The sequence below is a fragment of the Oenanthe melanoleuca genome, chromosome 2, assembly GCF_029582105.1.
Source record: "Oenanthe melanoleuca isolate GR-GAL-2019-014 chromosome 2, OMel1.0, whole genome shotgun sequence".
Taxonomy (NCBI): domain Eukaryota; kingdom Metazoa; phylum Chordata; class Aves; order Passeriformes; family Muscicapidae; genus Oenanthe; species Oenanthe melanoleuca.
The window spans coordinates 10132154-10154376 of NC_079335.1; the positions used below are offsets into that span (position 1 = coordinate 10132154).

Consider the following 22223-nt stretch of genomic DNA (forward strand, 5'->3'; position numbering starts at 1 on the left):
TCTTGCACTTTCTGCACTGATGGGCTGTACACAAGAACAAAGTGCTCGAGCAGCTGCAGTGACTGAGATGCATGCTGCTGACACCTGAAAGGGAGCCAGGAAAATGGGGAAAGGAGGGCTTTATCCTTATCCCCTTCCAATCACTGGAAATTTGTTATTGGTGACCAAAAAATGTTGTAGGACATACTGAAATGCCCCAGTCTGGGCAGGTGGTCAGAGCAGGAGTGCTGCTGTTCTCTTCTGTCCTGCTGCATTTTTGAAGTTCACACAATTATCCTTCCCATTCTGTATTCATTTGCTAATGTGATTTGAAAGTGGGTCAAAATGAAACAATTGCCATTTTGCTGAAGCTTAAAAGGAAAAAACAGGAGATAGTTAAACCCCAATGTTTGGCCTCTCCTCATCCTCACTTTTCTTTTGAGACTAACTTATTTATGAGAAACCATTTAACTTGTGGAGTAAGTAAATATTTTGATTACAAAAAAAAAAAAAACAAAAAACAAAACAAACCAACAACTAAACAAAACCAACAACTCAAAAACCCCAAAACCAAAACGAACAACAAAAAAAACTCCAACACTGAAGGAAGAAAAGGGGGAAAATCACAGCTTTCTCAGTCCCAGGAAACACATCTCATTCATTCAAAACTTAGATTAAAATTCAGGCATTAAAAAGTTTATTCCACAACTCCCACCACTCTCATGTTTTCTGTAAAAACTCACACTTTTCACATGGTTCCAAGATACATAATGGATGTGAGGTTTATAATTGCATCATCACTCTTTCAGTTAAAAACCAAACATGAAACCTTCTGCCATCCATTAGTGAATTAATGTCAAATAGGTGAAAGAGGTTTGCACTTCAGTTATTCAGACAGCCAAAAGAAAAAGTAATAAAAAACACCAGCAAATCAATGTGATTTGTGTCTGGGAGGAGGTAGTTTTCCCTCCCTATTCTGGACAGCCATTCAAAGGCCCTGGAGCATCACTGCCCAGGGAGTGCCAGAGCCTCACATCCTCCAGGGTCCAGCAAGGGCTGCAGCCAGCAGGACACATGCACACAGGAAGGGAAATCTTGGTGCTTGTCTAGCAGCTCAGCAGCCCTTCTGAGGAGCACATGGGAATCATCTTCTCAGCAACATCTACCTGGAAAGGGGATATGGGTTATAGCTCGTTACAAGGAGTCCACTCCTATCATCCTCTCAAAGCCCAGAAGTTTGGGATTTGGTTTTTACCCATTGCTGTTTATCCACTCAGATGCCCTAATCTGAAGACATGGCAAAGTAACATCTCTGGGGAGCTCAGAGATGGGGGCTGGCCTCATGGTGAGCCATCTTGGGAGGCCATCCTGACAGCAAATGAACAGTTGGCAAAAGAGTCATGCTGGCAAGAGCCTCCCTCCATCCCTGCAGAGCAGCCAGCCCCAGGACAGTTACCATGCTAGAACTCAGCCCTGAGGATGCACTCACAGCTGCTTCCCAACATGGCATTGCTGGGATGGGATGAGCCAGGGTGCAGGGAAAGAACTGGAAAACATTCCATCAGGGTGAAAACAAACCTCTGCAAACACCTCCCTCCTTTCTGAGCACCTCACAAAGAGAAATGCTGCAGAAGAAGGGTTTGCTTTTAATAACGAACAAAATACCCCAGCTCTTTCTTATTAAAGACTTACCACTGATTGCTGCCCCTGTACTTGTCGCTTTCCATACTGCTGTCCTTTCATTGTTCTGCAGGCAGGCAGAGGAGTGCTCAGTGCTGCACTGCTGGGGTTCAGCAAGTGGGTCAGGTTTGGTACAGGACCTCCAGAGGCTGCTCAGCTGCAGAGAGCTCATTAAAGTTTGCATATTATTTTCATCTCAGGTGATGTCAGTTCTTTGTTAGGTTCTGTGTTCCACTAACTCCTCATCAAGCACACAGGAGTGAGAGAGGTGTTCACCTCGTGCAGCTCCAGACATCCAAAGCACAGGAGTCCACATCTCTGCCAGATTTCTGGTCTCCCACATAGGTGCTGGAGACAACAGCCATTACCATAGGGAAAGCCAGATACCTTAGACACCTGTCTTAAGATGAGATGGCAAGTGTTTTGTCCTGACAGTTTACACTATGCCCAGTGTTGTGGCAGAACTTCCCTACCCCAGGGAGGGGTAGAAGCTGCTTTCCTTCTTTGAGGGAAGAAGGTGCTGGGAGTACCAGAGTTCTGAGCATAAAGGCAGAAAGACCCAAATAATTCATCCTGTCTTCACTACACTGCATATCAACCCCTTTCACCCAAGACCTGTACATAGTAAAACCAGTATTTTAGATTAAACCTGCAATGCTAGAGAGACATTTCCTCTAAAATCTGGAAAAGGACACAGAAATTTTAAGGGTTCCTCCTTAGCCCAAACCTGCTGACCAAAACTTTCTTCCTCTAGATGTGGCAATCAAGTCACCCCCTTGCCAGTCTTCATCCCAACTAACCAAATACATTGCACTCTTCAAACCTGGAGTCAAAACAAACCCAAGTTATCTGTGGCTTTCCATGAATTCTTCCTGGCACTTCCCCTCCTTTTTTCAAGTACAGACACCAGGCAGTCCCCCTTTAAAAGGACAAAGTCCTGACCACATCCCTGCTCCTACTTGCTCCCCAGAGTTGCAGGGTTCCTTTCTGTCTCAGCTCCACCACGAGCTGGAGGATCCCATGGACTCTCTCCCTGACACTACTCCCCAGATGGGCTCACACACACACTTCAGACAGAACCTGAATGCTTTGCTCCCAACTCTTCAACTGCCATAAATGAGTGTGGAGTTGGTTCTTTTTCCACAGACACCAGCCTGCAAGGGCTGATCACATCCTTACTACTACAGAGTGTAGGAGATATTCCCAGACACTGCCTTGCTGCAGGATCCATGGCACACAATTCCCACGGGCAACGCTGCAGTGATGAGTCGGTCCTCAGGTTTGGTAAATCAGGGCTGGCATAAAGCACCATCCATTCCTGTGGTCACAGGAGGCCCGTAATAACCAAGGTAGAGTTGCTTTGGCCACCCATACTGAAATTTAAATAACAAGCCCAATTTCATCCTCCCTCTGGAACAATTCAAAAGCAACACAGCATGATGAAAAGACAAGAGAACAGATGGGTTTTGTTGTCTGCATGCTACCAAGGCAAACTTTTCATGGAAACTCAACCCCCCCCAAGAACACCCTGACTATGTGATTCATAAATTCTAAGAGTTGAGAGAAACCAGCAGAATTATTTTGTCTGTCCGCCTGCCTAATAAAGACCACAGAATTTCATAGTGATTTCTGCCCAAAGCCCAGCAATTTGTGGTTCAAGCAGAGTATCTCAAGCTGCCCACTGTCCAGCTTTGATGTGAGGATGTCCAATGAGGTGCTAACCACTTCCCATGCTGTCAAAAATTGGCTCTTCTATGGGTTGCCTGCATCTCTTCACCTCTGCATAACTTTTGTAGCCTTCCCAAGGACATTAGAACTTTTAAGCATTTTTGCCCTCTCTGTCAAAAATCTCAAACCATCAAAAAGAGGGAAAACAGAGATTCTGAAGAACAAAACACTAAGCAAATACACAGAAAAAGAAGGAAAACAGAGAATCTCTAGGTACCCTTCTGTTGTGATTAAATGGATGAAATCTATATTAAAATGCAAGTCAAGGTCCACTCATTTTCCCACTCCAGATAAACCAGTTGAAAAATTATTTTGGTACAAAACAAAACAAAAAAAAAATTCTAAATGTACACCTGTGTGACTTGTAAGGAAAGCACATTTGTTTGGTTACTAAAGTAGTTTTTCCTGCCACTCATAAAGCTTGCTACAGTTTCACAGCAATAAGTATTTCCACAGCAGAGACCTTGAGAGGACAGAACAAAATCTACTTCAAAACCAACTCCTGGAAGATCAGCCTAATAAAAAGACAGCTCACTGCTGAACACCCTTTCTGACTTTTTGTTTCCAAATTTCTGTGGTTGGTAGCACCAATGGTGAAAGAAAAGAATTTTCCCCCTTTTTTAAGGAAAAAAAAATTAAAATGGCAGCACTCCAGAAGGCTACAAGACCAGACTTCTTTAAGATGAAAAATATTTTTGTTGAGCACAGAATTAATACTTCTTCCTTGTATCTTGTAAGTGCAGCATTTGATGACAACCCTGGTGATTAAGTTCCTCCACCCACAGCCCCACAACAGCATTGAGACTTCCCTGTAATATCAGCCTGTGTTGGAGGATGGGAGGGGGCCTCAGAAACCATCTCCTAAATCCACTCCAGTTCCTGTTCACCACTAAGTAACCATATACACATTTAATAAAACCAGGAGAGTTCATTCCAACAGTGCCTCTTTTGCTGCCACTTTCAAAGAGATGCTCCCTCACCCTCTGTCTGCATTTGTGCTCAGGCCAAACCTGGGCTGAAAACAAATTGTCAGGATGGATATCTATGGTTCAGACTCTGCTGGGATGAGCCTGGCTCCATTTTCTGCTCCCCCCACAGAGGGATTAGTCTCACCTGAGAACAGCTGAAGGTGCAGCCCCAGCTCATCAGGGTGCTGGCTGTGGTCAGTGTGTGCTGCTAATAAAGGTACTGAATGTTTGTGCAGGGTGCCTCAGGGGAGCTGAGCCCACACTTAATTGCACATTTTTACAGCCATACTTTTTGTGAGCTGACAGCAGTAACACCTCTGGCCATGGCTTTCCCAGCTGTCCATGGGGTCCTGCTAGTACACCAGACACAGGACTGTGGCAACAGGAGCAGCATCCATGTGGAGAAGAACAGGACATGTAGGCAATGAGTTAGACACTCATGTAACAGGGCAGCTCTACACAAAACATCTGGTGTTTTACTGCATATGAAATTTCAGACTGTTCTAAGGCAGAGTGAAGGTGCTCTTCTTTCAGATTTCAGGCACCACAACTTTGTGCATTGGAACTCTTACATCAATTAAAACTCTGTGTTAACGGGTACAGGTGCAATCCAACTGGCACAACCTGTGTGAAACAAAAGTGCACCTGAAGCAGGAGCAGCTGGGCCCCATTTCTGTACCCAAAGACCTGCAGAAATCATCAGGTAAAGATGCTGTATGGCCACATAACTGCACTGACACTGAAGGAATTCAGACTTAACAGTGGCTCAGCTGAGATATTGCTTCTGAAAAAACCAAAAGCACTGTTTTTTGAGGCCCTGGGTAACCATCAGTTAAAGACCTGCTTTCAAATCATCCATCCTGAAGTGGTCATAGCAGGTAAAAGTAGCAATCCTGACAGTGCAACAGTGCAGAAGATGGAGTGAAACCCCACAGCCAGTTTAAGTATAAGCCTCACAGTTTCCATTACTGCTACTGTAATGATTTTGCAACTCTCATTTATTTTTCACCATTTCAGCTGCTAGTTTGTGGCAAATATTTGGGAAAAAAAAAAAAGAACCCAAAACCCCAGAGACTGCCCATCCTTGACAGGAACAGTCCTGGCATGCCTGGAATGTGTAAAACCACAAAAGAGCCATTTCTGTTCATATTATTCCTTATGAAATCCCCTTTTAAAGACGACTCAGCACTGGAGGGAGGCTTTAGGCACTCAGCAGAGCCCTTACAGGATTGCCTTTTACTTTGAAATGTGACTTATCAGGCAAAGCCCAGGCGGGTTTGGGTATCTGACTGTTTGCCTTTTGCTTTGAACTCCGGGACCGTTACGTGCACGGCCGCCAAACTGCTCAAGCCATTTTCCTGCCCTCCTTTGTTCCGAGGCTCAGGATAGATAAAAGCTGCACCAGGCTTGCTGCCTCACCAATGCCAATTTGACTGTTAATTTTACACTTAAGGGAAAAAAGCAAATAATAAAACCCAACACCACACACAGTGATTATCACTGTTACCCACACAAAGGCCAGAACAACCACAGCATGATTCAACAAGGCCTGGGCTGCAGCAGCTATCTCTGGACACACACGAGAATGTTATTTGGCAGTGCCATTCTGCAGCTCTCTGACACGTCCTTTTCTGTTGCTGAGTCTTTTTTTCACCCTTGCAGCCTGTTGTACCATCAGCAGGGTGGCAGCCTGGTGAGAGCAAGGCTTTGATCAGCCCCATCCATTTACAGGGACACCTACAGGGCACAGGCTGAGCAGATGCCCAGGGAAGCTGTGGATGCCCAACCCCTGGAAATGTTCAAGGCCAGGTTGGGAGGGGCCCTGCACAACCTGGCCTGATAGGAGGTGTCCCTGCCCATGGCAAGGGAGTTCAACTAGGTGACGTTTGATCACTTCTCACCCAAACCAGGCTGTGATTCTGTGTGAGTTTGCTTTGCTGGAGCAATGAGGTGATCAACTCGTGTTACTGCATTAGTGAAGTGCTGCCCACACTGTATCTTGAGGTGCCTCAGGTCAAATCCTGCTCCTGTTTAAGTTACTAGGTCAACTTTTTGCTGGCTTCTTTTTGCTTTTTATCTCTCTTTTTTCATGCCTGAGGTTTCTGGGATCACCTTTCCAGGTAGATCATCACTACAGGCACATGGCAGTCTGCAGTGTGAGGCTCACGTCTGGCTTAAACTTCAGAAAGCACCAACTCAATGCATGATGAAGATGAAACACAGGGACTGTTAACCCAAATTTCCAGCATTTGTTGCCTTTTGTTTATGAATACTGACATGAGCTCTGCAAAATGCAAGCACTGTAGTTCATAAGCAAGAGGTCTGCAGGACAAACATTAAAGACCGTAAGAAAGCACAGGCAAAGAAGAATCTTGTACAGAACTGAAAAAAAGAAAAGATAAATGCTAAGCAGGAATTCCCCAGTGGGCTGAGTTTATCAAGTGTGATTGCTTTCAGGACTTTTTTTCTTGTTGTATCACCTTGATTTGCATATAAATCATCTCTAACAGGAAATAGCATCTGTCCTGGATAGGAAAAAAAAAAAAAAAAAAAGGATAAGGATTTTTGTTGCCAAGAGTAAAAATGTCTTTCAGCACCATATGACATGCCAGAAAGCCCCTCTCCTCACAAAAGCAACTTGCATTGGCACATGGCAGCTCTTCTTCACTCCTTGCTCTGCATCCCATCCCAGGGGCAGCAGAGCATAATGCAGCTCCTCAGGAGAGCTTCCATAGTTAGAAAATCTGAAAATGAAACAAAAAACAAGCAGGTGAGTTGATTTGCATTCCAGATTCACAATTAACACTGTACCAAATTAGTCTGTAGGAAGTGGAAGAGCAAAAAGGAAAACCGCCAACTTGCAAATGCAAATCTTCACCCTACTACAATCACAAGCCGCAGCCAGGATTCCTACAGGCTAGGAAGGCCCCAGTAAGAACCCATTTTTCACTACTTTTTCAATGTGGTCACTTCATGAATTTGACAGTGGCTTGTGATATGTGGTTTCAATCCTATACCATATATAGCCAGTTTCATTTCCTGGAAAGAACATGAATGGAAAAGCAGAAAACCTTTAAATGATTGTACAGGTCTTTCTGTCTTTTCTTTCTCCTTTTTGTCTTTTATTGCTACTTTCCTAGACTAAAAAAAGACATTTATTAAAGTAGTACAATATAAAAAATTGATCTTTTCCCAAGGTTCTAGGATCGTCAAGAATATAGGTTGCTGCTTTGAAACTCACACACCAAATTGGCAGCACAGCATGGAATTGCAGCATTTTGTCTGAGTATGGTATACAGACATGGATACAAGCTGTTCCTCTGCACATGGCTCCCAGGGGTGGTGGCTGAAGCCCAGCAGTGAGCACAGTGAGGTGTGCCCCACAGCCCTGTGCCCTGCTACTGCAGGACCTCAGCTGTCCATGGCCATCAACAGTCACAGCCCCACGGGAAGCACGGCAGCCAGTAACATCTTGCTTTCCAGATGAGTAAGTGAGACACTGGTAGTTATAACACTACACCTCTTTGCTTTTTTCTGCAGAACTCAGGTCATTGCCTCATCTGGCTGGGCTCTGTGTCTCTCCGTATGGGAGCCCACCCATTAGCAGGGAGAAGGAGTCTTTGCCACCCCAGGGCTCCTGTGTGCTCATCTTCCCTCCTGGCTGCTGAGAAACACTCAGGCTTTCCAAGTACAGTTATGGGGATCCTAATTAGGCAATCACCTAGGCACAGCCCCTTGTCCCAGCAGCTCTGCCACTCCTCAGGAGCTGGGACAGTTGGGACCACAGGCCAACTGGACCTTAGAAAAGAAACTGCAGCAAAGACCAACAGCATGGGCTGCAGGAGCAGAAACAGCAGATCTCAGCACTCATGAGACCCCATCTAGACACTGCATCTTGTTTTGGTACAGGAAACACGGACAAACTAGAGCAAGTGCAGTGGAGGAGCACAGGTGGACTTGCCCGAAGAGAAGAGGCTGTGGGAGCGGGGGTTATTCAGCTGGGGCAAGAGATGGCTTTGAGGGATGCAGCAGCAGCCCAGCACCTGCAGGGTGCCGAGCTCATCTAAAGCAGGACTTGACCCAACAAAGTCATGAACAGCCTGGTCTGATCCCACAGCTGACCCACCCAAGGTCCCTTTCAGCCTGTATTATCCTACTTCTGACACCAGAGCAAAAGCTTCAGAGGAAAGGGTGGGAACCATTCAGCACTCCCCCAAGTGAAAGAGTTAGAGAAACAACCACTTCCCAAGACCATGAAGGCCCAGAAGGCACCCCTGGGCGCTGTGCCTTATGTTCCTCTCAGGACATGACAGAGTCCTAGCAGCCCATATGCACTGTTCATCTCAGCTGGGGCATCAGTGGCCAAGGAACCCTTGTCCATGTCCCATCTGCAGAACAAGAAGGATTCCCCAAGCCCCATGGCTAGGCCAGTCACAAAAGGCTCTCCATACACTGCCCAAGGTGGCAGCCTCTATTCCACAGGATGGAGATGCCTCAAGAAGCCTTCCCTCTGCCCCACAAACTGCACAGCTCTGGTGCAGGATGACCCAACTACACTGTCAACATGGCCATACCATCCTCTCCATCCCTTGTGTCATAAACAGTGATGGAAAAATGTCTTCCTTTCAGCCAACAGAGCTAATCTTACTAAGGGACAGAAAATGTTCAACAACTAAGATGAAAAGGGACTTTACAGATAGCACTACCAAGTTCCAGCTTTCTAGAAGGATCCATACAAACTACAAGATGACTGTCTTGTGTGCTGGGTGAGCAAAAGAGGAGGGAGGTGGAAAAGGAGAGGTTCATTTTCTCACCCCAGGTCACCAAGAAAGTCAGTGGAAGAGAAATAAATCAACTTCCTCCCCACTATCCCTGAGTCTGGATGCTCCCTGTGCTCTTCATGCATCTGCTTGATAACCAAGCTTTATGCACTCCTCGTGTGGCACATAACCACACTTCTTTTTGGAGAACATTGCCTAAGGGATACCAGCTCCCCACCAGAAGTCAGTCCTGACCAAATATCATCTTTTAAAAATGCAAACTTGCATCCATGTTAAAAAACCTGTCCAGCTTTGATAATATGTTCACCAGTGTGTTCTGAGATGTGGTCTTGTCTCACAGGAACTTACAGACTCAAAGGGTTTATCCACATGTGAGGTTTTTTGTACTTGGAAGTGAGACCAGCAAGCATTTTTACACCTACCTATTCAAAGAGTTTTATTTTCAGTAGAAAGAGGGTATCAGACCACTCAGTTTCAACTTCTGCTGAAATTCCTGTGTGACCCAGGACAGCTCATTTCAAGCAGTTCTGAGTCCTCATGGTGACTTGTGCTAAACTGTATTTTTGTAAGTGCACCCATACCAATGTCTGCATAAATCAGCAAGAAAACCACAGCTTCAGTCAAAATTAGCACCTTTGTACAGAAATAAAGACTGAAAACCCCCATCTCCAGCTCCTTGTTGATAGGTAAGCTCTTGAAGACAGATATATCTTCAGAAACAGCCTCCCCCTCCTCCTTTCACCCTCCCATTCCTCCAATCTTTGAGCTAGGCCTCAGAGCAATACTTTGCAACCCTGTTTGCCAAAGGAGAAGGATGCTTTCTGTCTGGGAAGCCAGGAAGACTGTGCTGGAGAGAGCAGACCCCGGGCATGCAATTACCCAGGCAGCAGCAACAATATGTTAATTCACTGGATCACTCTGAAATGAAGCACAGTGCAAGTCCCTGGAAAAAGTGAAAAGGAGCCTGTTAAGGAAACTGTGTGAAGGCCTTGTGCTCAGCAGCCCCTTGGAGTCCAGACAAGGATGGACTTTGCACAGACATCATTTTTAGACCTGAACTGGCAGCCAGCACTGCTCTTCCCACCGCAGGGCACCCAGCAGCAGTGATGGGAACCACGCTCAAGGCTGACGGGGACATTGAGTAACATTTTTATTTTTAAGAGCTGCAGACACGTGCATTAGCCCCTGCAAGGGGCATCTGCAGAGCACTCATCCAGGGCAGATCACAGCCACAATGCCATGCACTCTGCCAGTGTCCAGGGATTTCTCACACTTTCAGGAGAACAGTCCATGGTGTCTGCGCTGCCAAATTCACATCCCAAGCTCAGCTCCTCTATTCAGTCTCCCAGAGCTCCTTAGGTAACTCCTGTCCTCCAACATGTAACAACAAAGCCAATACAGCAAGGAGAGAAGAAGTAGACTGAAATGGACCTGTGGTGAATTTGTTATGAGAAGTAAATGCCCTCAGAAGGTCTGCACTGACTGACTAACCCCTGGTGCATCATTCTTGCCCTACTGTCTATTTCCTCTAACCCCAGACAGAAACTATGGCCTTGTGATGGCATCATGACAGAAGTAGTCCTGCACTCCTAAATCAATCCTGCTGCAGGCAGGAAAACTGGCTTCCCTCTTAGGGAAAAGGGACGGAGGAAGAGTCACAAAAACCTCTGCTACCTCCCCATGTTGGACAGACTGCCCACCTGCACACTATCAATGCAGATTCCAGATACCACAAATCTCCTCGAGGAGCAAGCAATGATTTCATCAAAGGCAAGGGCAGCTTTAAACCTGCACAGCCTCTTGTAGAGAACTTTCTCTTGTAATCCCTACATAGATTAAAGTCACCAAGTGGAAGAGTTGCTCACCAAAGCTCTTTCTGCATGAGGCTGTTGACCACTGAGCTGATATATTGAGGTCAGAGGCTCATCTGTGCCGACACACTTCTTGAGGAATGAGAATGTGGCTTTCATGCATAAATACAGCTGCTACCCTGAGGAGCAGGGGGCGACCAGTTTAATGCCAAGAAGTTTAAATTCAGTTCTTATATTCCACCAAAACTCCTGGGTTGCTGCAGAAATAGAATCAACAGCAGCAAACATCTGGAGAAAGTCTTCTGCTCTGCACTGGCTTTTTTGGACATGGTTTTTTGAGTGTAAGACTAAGACAAATCTTGTTTAAAAATGCATCTGTTTTGCACAGATTGAGTTTTGCTCTCCAAGGAGATGGGAAAAGTAAAACACAAAACTAAGCTGCAAAGACAACAGTGCCTAGCCATGAGCCCTGGCCTTTGCAGAACTCCTGATGGCTCCCTAAATGGGAGCACTTTGCTCCCAGACGAGATGGGTTTCCTGAAAAGCACTGACAACATGCAGTTAAAAGCTCAGTTCAGACAAGCAGCGAAACAAGTCTGTTTTCTGATTTTTGAGCTGAATATTCAACACTTTCCATGTTTGCTCTCTCACAGGTTATCTGGGCTGCACAATCAGCAAAACTGCAAAAACACTTGCTGGGGCTCAGCTACCAGGCAGTCTGTAATGGAGCTGTTCTGGAGGAAAACAGAAGTGTTATTGTGCTCACGGCTGTCCCAATACAATTAGTCATATGTGATGGAGAGATACACGTCCTCACAACAGCTCTTACTGCCTTGTCAACAGATGAAGTCAAAATGAAAACATCCTAACTATCAACAACAGACCTGAAAGCTGAATCATGAACCCTGAAAGCAGCCTCAATGCTACAAAGAGATTTCTCCTCTGCAGAAGAAGACAGCTGGATTCCTTCCATTTGTCCTCTTTTTCTTCTTCCCATATAATTTCTTGACACTGCTCAATGAAATAATGTTTCTTCTTTCATCTTCCCATTCAAGCAACCCTTCTCTCCTCCAGCTGAGTGATGCTGTAGGGCCAGGAGAAGAAACCACACTTGAGGCAAGAAGAGGGAAAGGCCAGAGCTTGGGTAGTGGGAAACAACATCCCAGTTGTCTTCTCTGTGTGACCTGAGACAAGTTCCCCAATGCTGCTTTGTCTCATTTCCCCACCATGAAATAGCAAGTTCCCCACCATACTGGGTGACAACCTGGCCTGATGTCAGCAATCTGGGCTTAATACTGACAATAATCAGAGGAGGCTGACAGTGTGCTTAAGCTTCCCTTACACGTCAGCATCTCATTAGGTCACAGAGCGATATTCAGCACAACCCAGACCATGGTTTCATGCAGCACTTCTACACTTGTGCACTTCACAAACATCTCTGTTGATGTCTTCCAGTTCCAAAGGTCTTGGCAAACATTCCCTCACAACAGCACCACTTCTATGCTGGAAGCTTAGGAAATCCACATTCTCTCCTCACCACTTAACAGACAGGACTTGACAGGACATAATTTTGCATCTAATGAGAGATGGACAAGACTGTCAAACAAAAGCATGGAGTCTGGCTCATGGCTGGTACCAGGGGCAGAACATCAGAATGCCACTCAGTCATTGGGACTTCTCTGGCTGGAATGTGACCCGTCCAGGAGGCACCAGACTGATCTCAAAGGGATCCTGTGGTCACTTCAGAGAGGACTCTGGATCTACACATGCATTGCACGATGGCACACCTGGGAGCAGAAATCCAGCAGTTCCTCTTGATAGCCATAATGAAATTCATTTGGAAACAAACTTCTCTTCTGGAAGCCTCTTTCCTGGTACTGACAAATCTTTGGAGATGCAATTTGCACAGCAAGGCACAAGGGGAAGCATGCTCTGCTCCATGCTGAGGGGGGGCCAGCAAGACAAGGAGCTGTTCAGTGGCTCCACATCCATGTCAGAGCTCATAACAGAAAACAAATCCTCCAGGTTCAGGTGATTCCCAGGCCAAGTCTCAACCAAACCCACACATCTGCACTCACACCAAAGAGCAGACACATCAAGACCAAGGAGCAATTTCAGTAGGTTGCCATGGCAGTGTGCATGGGTGATTTTATCACCCTTATCAGCTGCTACAGCATTTAAGCACATTATCAGAGAACACTGGTATTTTTTTAAGGGTGCACCAGGCGGGAGCAGCAGAAAATCAGTGTCAGGCAGAAGACAGAAGCCAGCACACAAAGCAGGAGCCCTTGCTCTAAGCGAGCTGCCTCCCAAGGGCACAGGGACACTTACCCAGCCCCGGGCTCATGCTGGAGATGGCGGGCGATGCTGGGCTGCCCAGCCGCCCCAGCCCAGTGAGCTCTGCCCTGCACAGAGGGAGGCACAGCCCTCCAGGGAGCAGGGCAGCAGCAGTGGAGGGCTCGCCTGTGCTCCCCATGAGCCAGGGAAGTAGGTCAATCCTTCTGCTTTGCTGAGCCTTTTGGCAGGTCGGTGCCGCGCCGCCGTCGCCGCTCGCGGCTCGTCACTTGTGCTGCATGACAGCCACGTCGTTCAGAAGTTAACGAATTCAATACATCTAATTAAATCAACCCTGGCATCCGTTCAAAACTCATCTCGTGGCGCTTTTTTTTCCTGCCTTTTTATTCCCTACTGTTGGTAGTAAAGAGACCAAGCGAGGAGAGATGCAGGAAAAGGTTGCTAAGGAGCGAGCTAGTTTTTATCTCTTTCTTTATCTCAGCTTTTATCTCTTCTTTATTTCAGTTTTTATTTTCCTGCTGCTCTCCTGTCACAGAATCACAGAATCACAGAATCACTAAGGTTGAAAAAGATCTCCAAGATCATCAAGTTGTTGCAGAGATGGTTTGTTTTCCTCAAGGGAATGAAACAAATCCACATGGCATCACACTCCTTGTCTCTTTCCTCCTCCCCTGCCCAGACAAAATGACCTTTTCCACCTCCTTGCAGGCATTGCAAACAGAATGCAACACACCCTGGCAAATCCTTTGGCTCCACTGCTGACACTTGCCATGCTGAACATGGACTTGGCAAGCAAGCTGATTTAGCATAGCTGACAAAGGGAGGGCACATCAAAGTGTGACCTGCAGCCTCTGGGCTGGGCTGGACACACTGCAGGTGGGAGCCCATCTTCCACCACCAGACTGAGCAAAGCCAGAAAGCAGCAGGGAGACCACTGGAAATGGCTCATGCCAGGCAAAGTCTCCTCTGGTTGCTTTCCCATGCAGTTCCTGACTTACACCATATGCCAGCACTGCTTGATAGATGTGGTCATGAACATGGGATCACGCTGGAGAAGCCATCCAAGACAGGCTACAGAGCTCTAGCCAAAGACCACAGGATGAGGAGCTGCCATCTGCATGCCATCCTCAGTGACATCAGGGCACACTGGCGAGCTGCCCACACCTGCCCTCTTCCACAGACTGACAAGGACACTGGGGTCACCCTGCCCAATCTCCCATGTCTCTACACTACAGCAGATCCTTCCTCTTCCACTAAACTTTCTGCCACGGCCTCCCTGCCCTGTGACCATCACCTGGAAGTCAGGATGGTGACACAACCTGCTGCCTTTCTGCGCTGTGACTAACAGATGCCAACAAAACTGCCATTCTCAGTTGCAGGAGTTTAGTTAAAGACATGTAGATCATCCCAGAAGAACAGTCTTCTGGCTTGGATCCTAGGAGAAAGTTTATTGTTTTTCCACATTCTTCATGTTTTCTACAGCCTTGCTGGCCTGGGGAACAAGGACTAGGGAATATGCCAGGTGCCACCAGACCAAGCCCATACTGTGTCTTTCAACCAAGCATTGTTTCCTCATTAGATTGATATGAAAGATCTCTCTGTCAAGGAGGGAAGTGTTTTGTATCTGTATGGTGGCATTATGCACAGAAATTCACCTGCAGCCTGTTCCCTGCTATCACCTCAAAGCCATACTTGTCCTGCCTGCTCAAAATGCAGGTGTTTACCTTCCATGTCTGCACTATTGCCTCTCCTTTAATCCCCTCTCCTTCAAAATAGCTCCTAAAATACTTAAAACAGTTCTGGGTAGCTCTTCCTGCAGACTCCTGAAATGACACTGTACTGTGGTGCTGCTTTGCTGGCCAGCAGAAGTTGGCACATTGGAAAAACTCTGGCTCCCAGCGCTGCAGCTGCTACATTTGGTGATGTTCTCCTGGCAGGAAAGGACATTTCATGCAAAAACTACTGCTCATCCCTTCCTCAGGACTATGAAAATAGTCTTAAAAGCACTTTGAGCTCCTCTGGTATGAAAGGCACCAGAAGAGTACAAAATATCCGTCTCCCCCATGGCAGAGGATGTCACACGAGTCTCTGCAAGCGCAGGAAGTCGTTTCTCTGCACGAAAGCTGCCCCTCCTCACACAGGAAAGATGATGTGTGATGCTCTGTCAGGCTCAGGATCAAGAGTCCCCTCTGACCCCTTCCTTGCCTTTTGCATGTTGGCCCTGCACGCCCCAGGCTGCACACCAGCAGAGCAGTGCTCCTGGGCTGGCAGTAGAGAATACCAATTGAGGGCAATTACCTTGGCTGCTGTGATACAGCACATCTTCCCCAACAGCACCACTGTCTGGGAGTGCCTCTACCATGTGCTATTTGCTCTGTGAAAAACACATTTATACATTTCTATTTACATTTCCTTCAAAGTGATCAGATTTGAGCAGGGCAGTTATGTGACCTTGCACAACAGAAGCCTTCCCAGCCGTGCCAGTGGCACTGAGTGCTGCATGAATGCAGAGAAAGGGACAGCCCTGGAGGAGATGCAGATGGCATCTCTTGGGGAGATGACCTCAAGAGAAGCCAAGAAGAGCAAAAGTAAACAGTTTCAAGCAGTGGCTGCTCATGCTGCCCAATTAAGCAGCAACTCTCCTTTGCAGAGCAAAAGTAAGTGAGAGATCCAGGTGGGTTTAAGAGGAGTGGGTGACGGGAGCTGCTGTGACTTTCAAACAGAGAGAGAAAACCACTCAGTGCAGAGCAAACACCACGGTCTGTGGGGTTCTGGGCTCTTTGCACTGGGTTTTGCAACCGGCTTTCCTCAAAGGATGAAGAAGTGTAAGAAAGTCCCATCTCCGAGTGGCACATCACTGCTGCTATCAGTAACGATACAGTTTACAATAACGTGATTTGGACTGCTGAAACACACCAAGTTCTCCTGATCAGTAAAGATACAGTTTACAATAACATGATTTGGACTGCTGAAACACACCAAGTTCTCCTACAAAGGCCTAGGAGCAGTTGGAGCACAGACTGGAGAGTAATGATTTGCATTTCCAGGGTAAGGAAGAAACCACGAGCTGTATTTGACACTCATACACATAGAGCATGTTAGTAAGTGCAAGTGGAACAGTGTCCTTAGAGGAAGAGCCATCAACTCAGCACAATCTTTGCACTCTATTTTTCATGTTTTCTCTTGAACAAGCTTCTGATGCAAGAAGTCCAAAAACATAAATTAATTGCTCTTTTACAACATTCAGGTACACAAGGAACTGAACAGTAGGACAGGTGGACAAGCCATGCGCCCTTGGAACAAACATCATCAGCTAGGGAGCTTCACCATCCCTTTAGCAGCAATTCCTCTTTCTTGCATCTTCCTCTTTCCCAGTCCTAAATGGTGGGTCCAAGGAAAATTACTGGCAGAGATAGGAGAAAAAAAATCCAGACGACCAGTGTTCCAAATCCTGTGCACTCTTTCATGTCTTCCAGGTAACACAAAGCAACTAACATCAGCCTGCTTCAGGGATGGCCTGGGTCACAGCTGCTTCCAACCCCAACTCAGCCAGGACCAGCCTGCATGGACCCCCTACCCTTCCCCTCTTCTAAAAAGGATCCTCACTGTCCCCTGAGCTCAGCCAAACCAACATCTCCAAAGCACTGAGAGAAGCGAGCAGCGCAGGGCAGTGTGAGTGCTCAGCCCAAGGCAGAAGGCTGAGACATTTCACACCAGTGCTGCCAATGGCTGCACTGCCAGCAGCAGCACTGTGGGGCCACCACAGGAAATTGGGTCTTAATCACCATCTCACTTTTCATTCCCCACTTCAGTTCTGCTATTTTAGCAGCTGCTGTGAGCTGGCTCCGCACTTTCAGATGAGCAGCCGTTGGGGCACAGCGTTTAGCTTCAGTGTTTTCAGGCTGCAACTCCAAATGCAAAGAGAAGAATGGAACTGGGGGAGGCTCCAGGTGCTGTAGTGATCTGGCAGCAATCAAGGCTTTAGGACACAACCAAACAAGCACCAGTCTCTTGCACAGGCCTGAGACAGGCAGCCAGGCTGGTGAGGCCACATGGGCAGGACACTGGCACTGTGCAGACCTACTGACTGGGCTTGCTGCCCACTTAGGACAGCTGTGTGACATGGTCCAATGCAGATGTGTCTCCAGGTGCTTCCCCTCCTCCTTGTTCATAGTACATCTATAGGTCTGCTGCAATAGCAGGGTCAGCTGTAGCAGCTCCCTGCTCAAGCTCTGCAGCAGCCAGGGAGAACCCCTGCTGCAGGGGGGAAATCTGCTGCCACCATAACCAGTGCAGATGGAAGAGGCAGCCCCATACACCTGCACTAGGGATCATCTAAAAGGGAGAAGGTGATGGGACCTGGAAAGAGACACAGCCAGAGCTCAATGGCACAACCATCCCTGTGCACCAGCATAAGAATGCTCATCAAGCACCCATCAACCCGTGCTCCCCATGCTCTCATGGCCTGTGGATCTCCACAAGGCAAGTGTTAAAATTATTAAATCCCTGAGCCAAGACAGAAAGCAACCATTGCCACAAAACTAATTAAATCTTTGAGGAAAAGGACAGTATTTACTGTCCCCGTACTGCCTCAAACAACACTATTCCTGGAAAGATCCCATACTGCTCTTGTGCCATGCCCTCAAGTCCTACTTTGCCTTCCCTTCACACCCACAGGTCACATATGCAGTGGGTGCACAGTGGGGTGACTCAGCCCCTGCCAAACTGCAAGTGACCTACAGGAATTTTCCCATCTCCAAGCTGGCCTTGATCTAACCACCATCTTCTTAGAAATGGATGGAAGGTCAGACTCGCTGCAAGAAGGGTCCACTAAACTGGCTTGAACAGCCTCCTCTCTCCCCTGACAGCCCACCACAGCCTGGGGCATGAGCAGGCCTACAGCAGGTGTAGGATTCATCTCACCCACCCCAGAGCCACCTGAAGCTCTATCGAGCTGGCGGGGCACGCCACATCTCATCAAAGAAAGGTGTTTGCAGCCTTGGCATCTGCATCCAAACAAGTCAGCACGGGGTGTTTTTGCAGGTGATGAAGAATCCACACAGCCAAGGGAGATGAAGGTGCAATTTGTTCATCAGGGGTCCATCACACCTTAAACCCCATGGACAATGTTTAACAGATCTCCCTGGCTGCACTGCTGACCTACATGGGGGGGATGCCATAAGATGACTCTCACCTTGCCAACCAGACAAATGTAAAAAAGCAGACACTTCCAGAGGGCAAAACTGCTCTCAAAGCCTAACTGACCTGACATGTCACTGCCTCCACCTCAGTGCACTTCTACCCTTTAATCCTCCACTGCCCCAGCAAGGGGAGGCAGAATAGATTTGCCACATTTCAGCTTCCCACCTGGTGCTCCAGTTCTCCCAGTAAGCAAAGATGGGTTTATGCTCATACAGACAAAGGGACAAGGTGCAGATGCACATTAGCTCATCCCTAGCCCTGCCTCTGTGGGTAGCAGCTTTTGGCAACCAGGTAGGTTGGGAACTAGGAGCAGCAACATCTCAAACAGCTCCACAGGGATTCATTTCACATGAGGATGGTTATCAGAGCGTGCAGATGAGCAGTACCTTCAGCACAGCTGTATTAACACATCTCAGTAAGACTCCCCGAGACTCCAAGACAGAAAATGCCACATGGGCAGCTAATTTCCACCTAATAGCACATTTTCCTCTGGCAGAAGTTATAGACTGCAAGTGCTTCATGAGCCATTGCAGGAACATTTGTAGGCACTACTGAGGAACTCAGAAACTTAATTATCTCTTTTAAAATGACCTGTGTGATTAAAAAACCTATTTGGACTACAGGTGCCCTGGGATCTGTAATCCCTGATCTAGTTGCTCAGCTGGCACAATCTTGAAATTACCATACAGGTCACTCACGTTGCTATAAATTATTCTACCTACTCACCAAACCCTTAAACATGCCCCTCAATCCACCATCCTAAACTGACAGAGAGAGAAGAAAAACCCCAACAACCACTTCCTTATTCTAATCCACTACTTGCCTGAGCTTCCCAAATGATGACAAGAGTACAGATCCCCTCTACTGGGGTCAGCAAACTTTCAGCATGAACAAATGCCCAAGCATCTTTAGACATAATATATACATAGCTATATCTATATATATATTTGGGGAAGTTATTATGCTTCTCGGAAACTTTTTGCAATGCAATTACCAAGGCCCAACAGCAGTTTTTAGAGCCCAGTGGCAGTTCACAGCTTGAACCAAAAGACACACCATGCACAAACCCTCTTACTAATAATGGCCTGCAGGGCTGGAAAGCCCCTGTGCCTCTCTCAGCCCGTGCTTCACTGAGGTGACATGCCTGAGTGCTCGATTTGAATATGTATAGCTGAGACCACCCACGGGGAAGCACAGATCCTGCCTCTGAGCTGCCATCCTGACCCCAGTGATGCAAGGTGAATGGGGCAGGGGCAAGTGTTTTCATTTCTCTACTCCAAAAATATTTCCACCAAGTGATGGTTAAGAGCACTCGTCAGAGTTCTGGGGCTTTTTTAGGCATGTCAGTGCAGGAGAATATGCCCAAAGTGGAAGAACACCCTGGTGAAATTCCTGATGCCCTGACCTTTGCTCTCACTGACTGATGCTACATGATCCCCAAAAGCCAAACTCCCATCCTTTCTACCAAGAGCAAATCAGATTATCACTCAAAAAAAATTTAGTCCTGAGGTAGTTTCACAGCATGTGAATACCTCTGGTGCAGAGCCTAAATGGAGGAGGCCTTAAAGGCATTTTCTACTCTAGGAGGCAGGGACCTAACGGAGACTATGTTACAAGCCATCATGCAGGGGTTTCTGCTGGAGCCAGATGCAATCTGTTTTTTATTTTACACATGAGCAGGACCCAGTTCTTTACTCCAAAGTGCTGTAAATGCCTGAAGAACAGTGAATGTAGCAAAGTATCAAAATCATAGAATCACAGAATGGTTTGATTGTAAGGGACCTTCAAGGACCATCTAGTCTAACCCCCCTGCTATGGGCAGTGACATCTCTCACTAGATCAGGTTGCTTAGAGCTCTGTCCAGCCTAACCTTGAACACTTCCAGGGATAGGACATCCATAGTTACTCTGGGAAACCTGCTCTAGTGTACCACCACCTTCACAGTAAATGCTGAGACCCAAATCATGCTGTTGGGACACAGCACAGATGCTCAGGCCAGATTTTTCTTGCTGGGCTCTGGTTCATGTTTGCTGAGAAATCAGGGGCAGCCCCTGCCCCACCTCCACTGCCCCAATGGAAGGTCCTGCCCCAGGCTGCTGCTGGTGAAAGGGACACACTGCTCAAGCCACAGCTTCTCAGGCATGGCCCAGCCCCTTCATGGACCCTTGGCAGTTTAAGGGTGCTGAGAACCACGGGTGATGCCCAGGAGGGTGGCTGGTACAGGTGGGGTCCCAGCCATCCCCAGGGACAGCACCCACACACAGGTAGGTGCATCAGGCAGAGCCATCACTGGCAGCATGGCCCTCTCTGCAATGCTCCCTTGAAAAGTTTCTCCTTTTAACTCTAATTTTCCCTCACTTCTGTATGGCTAAAGCCACCTCAGTCCCCTGCCAGCCCATGTGGGTTAACACCTCCCCAGCAGCTCCTGTCATCCTGTACATATCCCCCTCCTTCACAGCTCTGCTCCTTCTGCATCTCTCCCAGGGGCAGGCTCCTTTCTCTTGCTCATCACCTCTTAAATCTCACACAGCCTTGAGGCCAGTGGTTTTGGAAGCAGAGGGAGGTTCAGATCTATGTTCTCAGGTAGCCTGCAAATTTGTCCCTGAATGTGGTAATTCCAGGGCTTCTCATAGAGCTGAGTACATTGGGTACAACTCTCACTTGCCATTGAGTCAACATGGGGGTTTTTTGCACTTCACTGCAGCCAGTATTTTACCCTAAATGATTCAAAAGTAACATGCTGCAACAGCAGTTGCCTTACCTGTTTCTGCACCTTCTGGTTTGCTTTGCTGAAGAAGGGGTATAATGGCTCTGAAAAAAACACAAATAAAACAAAAAAACCCAAAGAATCGAGGAAAGTCACTAATAACATCTGTTAAAAAGACAAATATTGCATGTCCTGAAGAACAGCTATAAAGCTGTAGCTTTTCAACACTAGTTTTCATTTCAAGGTGAGATGCCCCATATACTGTACCTCACTCAGGAAGGCAAAACCTCCCCTGTGAACCCTTTAGATGGACAAGCCAATGAGAAAAGGTGCCAGAGACCCAAATCATTTTCACAGAAAAGCATGGATAGCTAAATTAAGGTTCCTGGCTCTTGGCATCACACTACAGCTGCTATAAAACAGGATATCCATCTCAGCAGCACAGCTATCAATACTCTAGCATGAGTCATCTGCAATACTTATCTAATGGTGAGTAAGCTGCTCCTGTTGGTCATACTTTCCAGATAAATCTGTGAAGAAAACAAGAAGGAAGAAAAAAACCTATCAAAACCATGTTATCAAAGGAATAAAATGTAGGGGATGGTATCTGGTCAGCAAGCCAGCACCCATAGTGGCAGAGGGAAAGGTGGTTTGGGGGTCATTGGATGAAACATGCACACAAGGAGCCCAAAGACAAATATTAGGGTGATATGGAGTATGAGTGAAGTACCACTAAATCAACCCTAATGTGACCCTTCCTGCTGGTGGATGCTCCAGCCAACAGCTATGGCAGGGGCTGAACATGACACAGCTTTTGGGACTGGGACTCACCGTACAGACCTGCCAGTCTGAGGGCTTGTGCTCATCACTCCCTTGCTTGGCAGTGAGTGATTGTCCAAGTGAGGACACAGGGCTCAGGAAGAGCTGCTTGGGGTCAGTGTCTTTACTGGGGAAACCCAACCCAGCCCTACACTGGGTACAAAACAATCCTGATCATGGGGGATGCTTCCCCACCTCCCCCTTCTTTGACTAAAGCACAACAACTAAATTGCAAATAATTCAGTGGTGAAAA

The 22223-nt window shown here is 47.1% G+C and overlaps 1 long non-coding RNA gene across 1 annotated transcript in view; it reads right to left on the bottom strand.

The window, feature by feature from the left end:
- Positions 1 to 666: 666 nt before the first annotated feature.
- Positions 667 to 22223, bottom strand: part of LOC130250115 (uncharacterized) — a 37279-nt gene continuing 15722 nt past the window's right edge. Inside the window, exons 3-5 of the long non-coding RNA XR_008839914.1 lie at positions 21206 to 21681; positions 1672 to 7099; positions 667 to 1145 (exon numbers count right to left, since the gene is read on the bottom strand). This is a non-coding gene — a long non-coding RNA (uncharacterized LOC130250115). The remainder of the gene's footprint in view (positions 1146 to 1671; positions 7100 to 21205; positions 21682 to 22223) is intronic.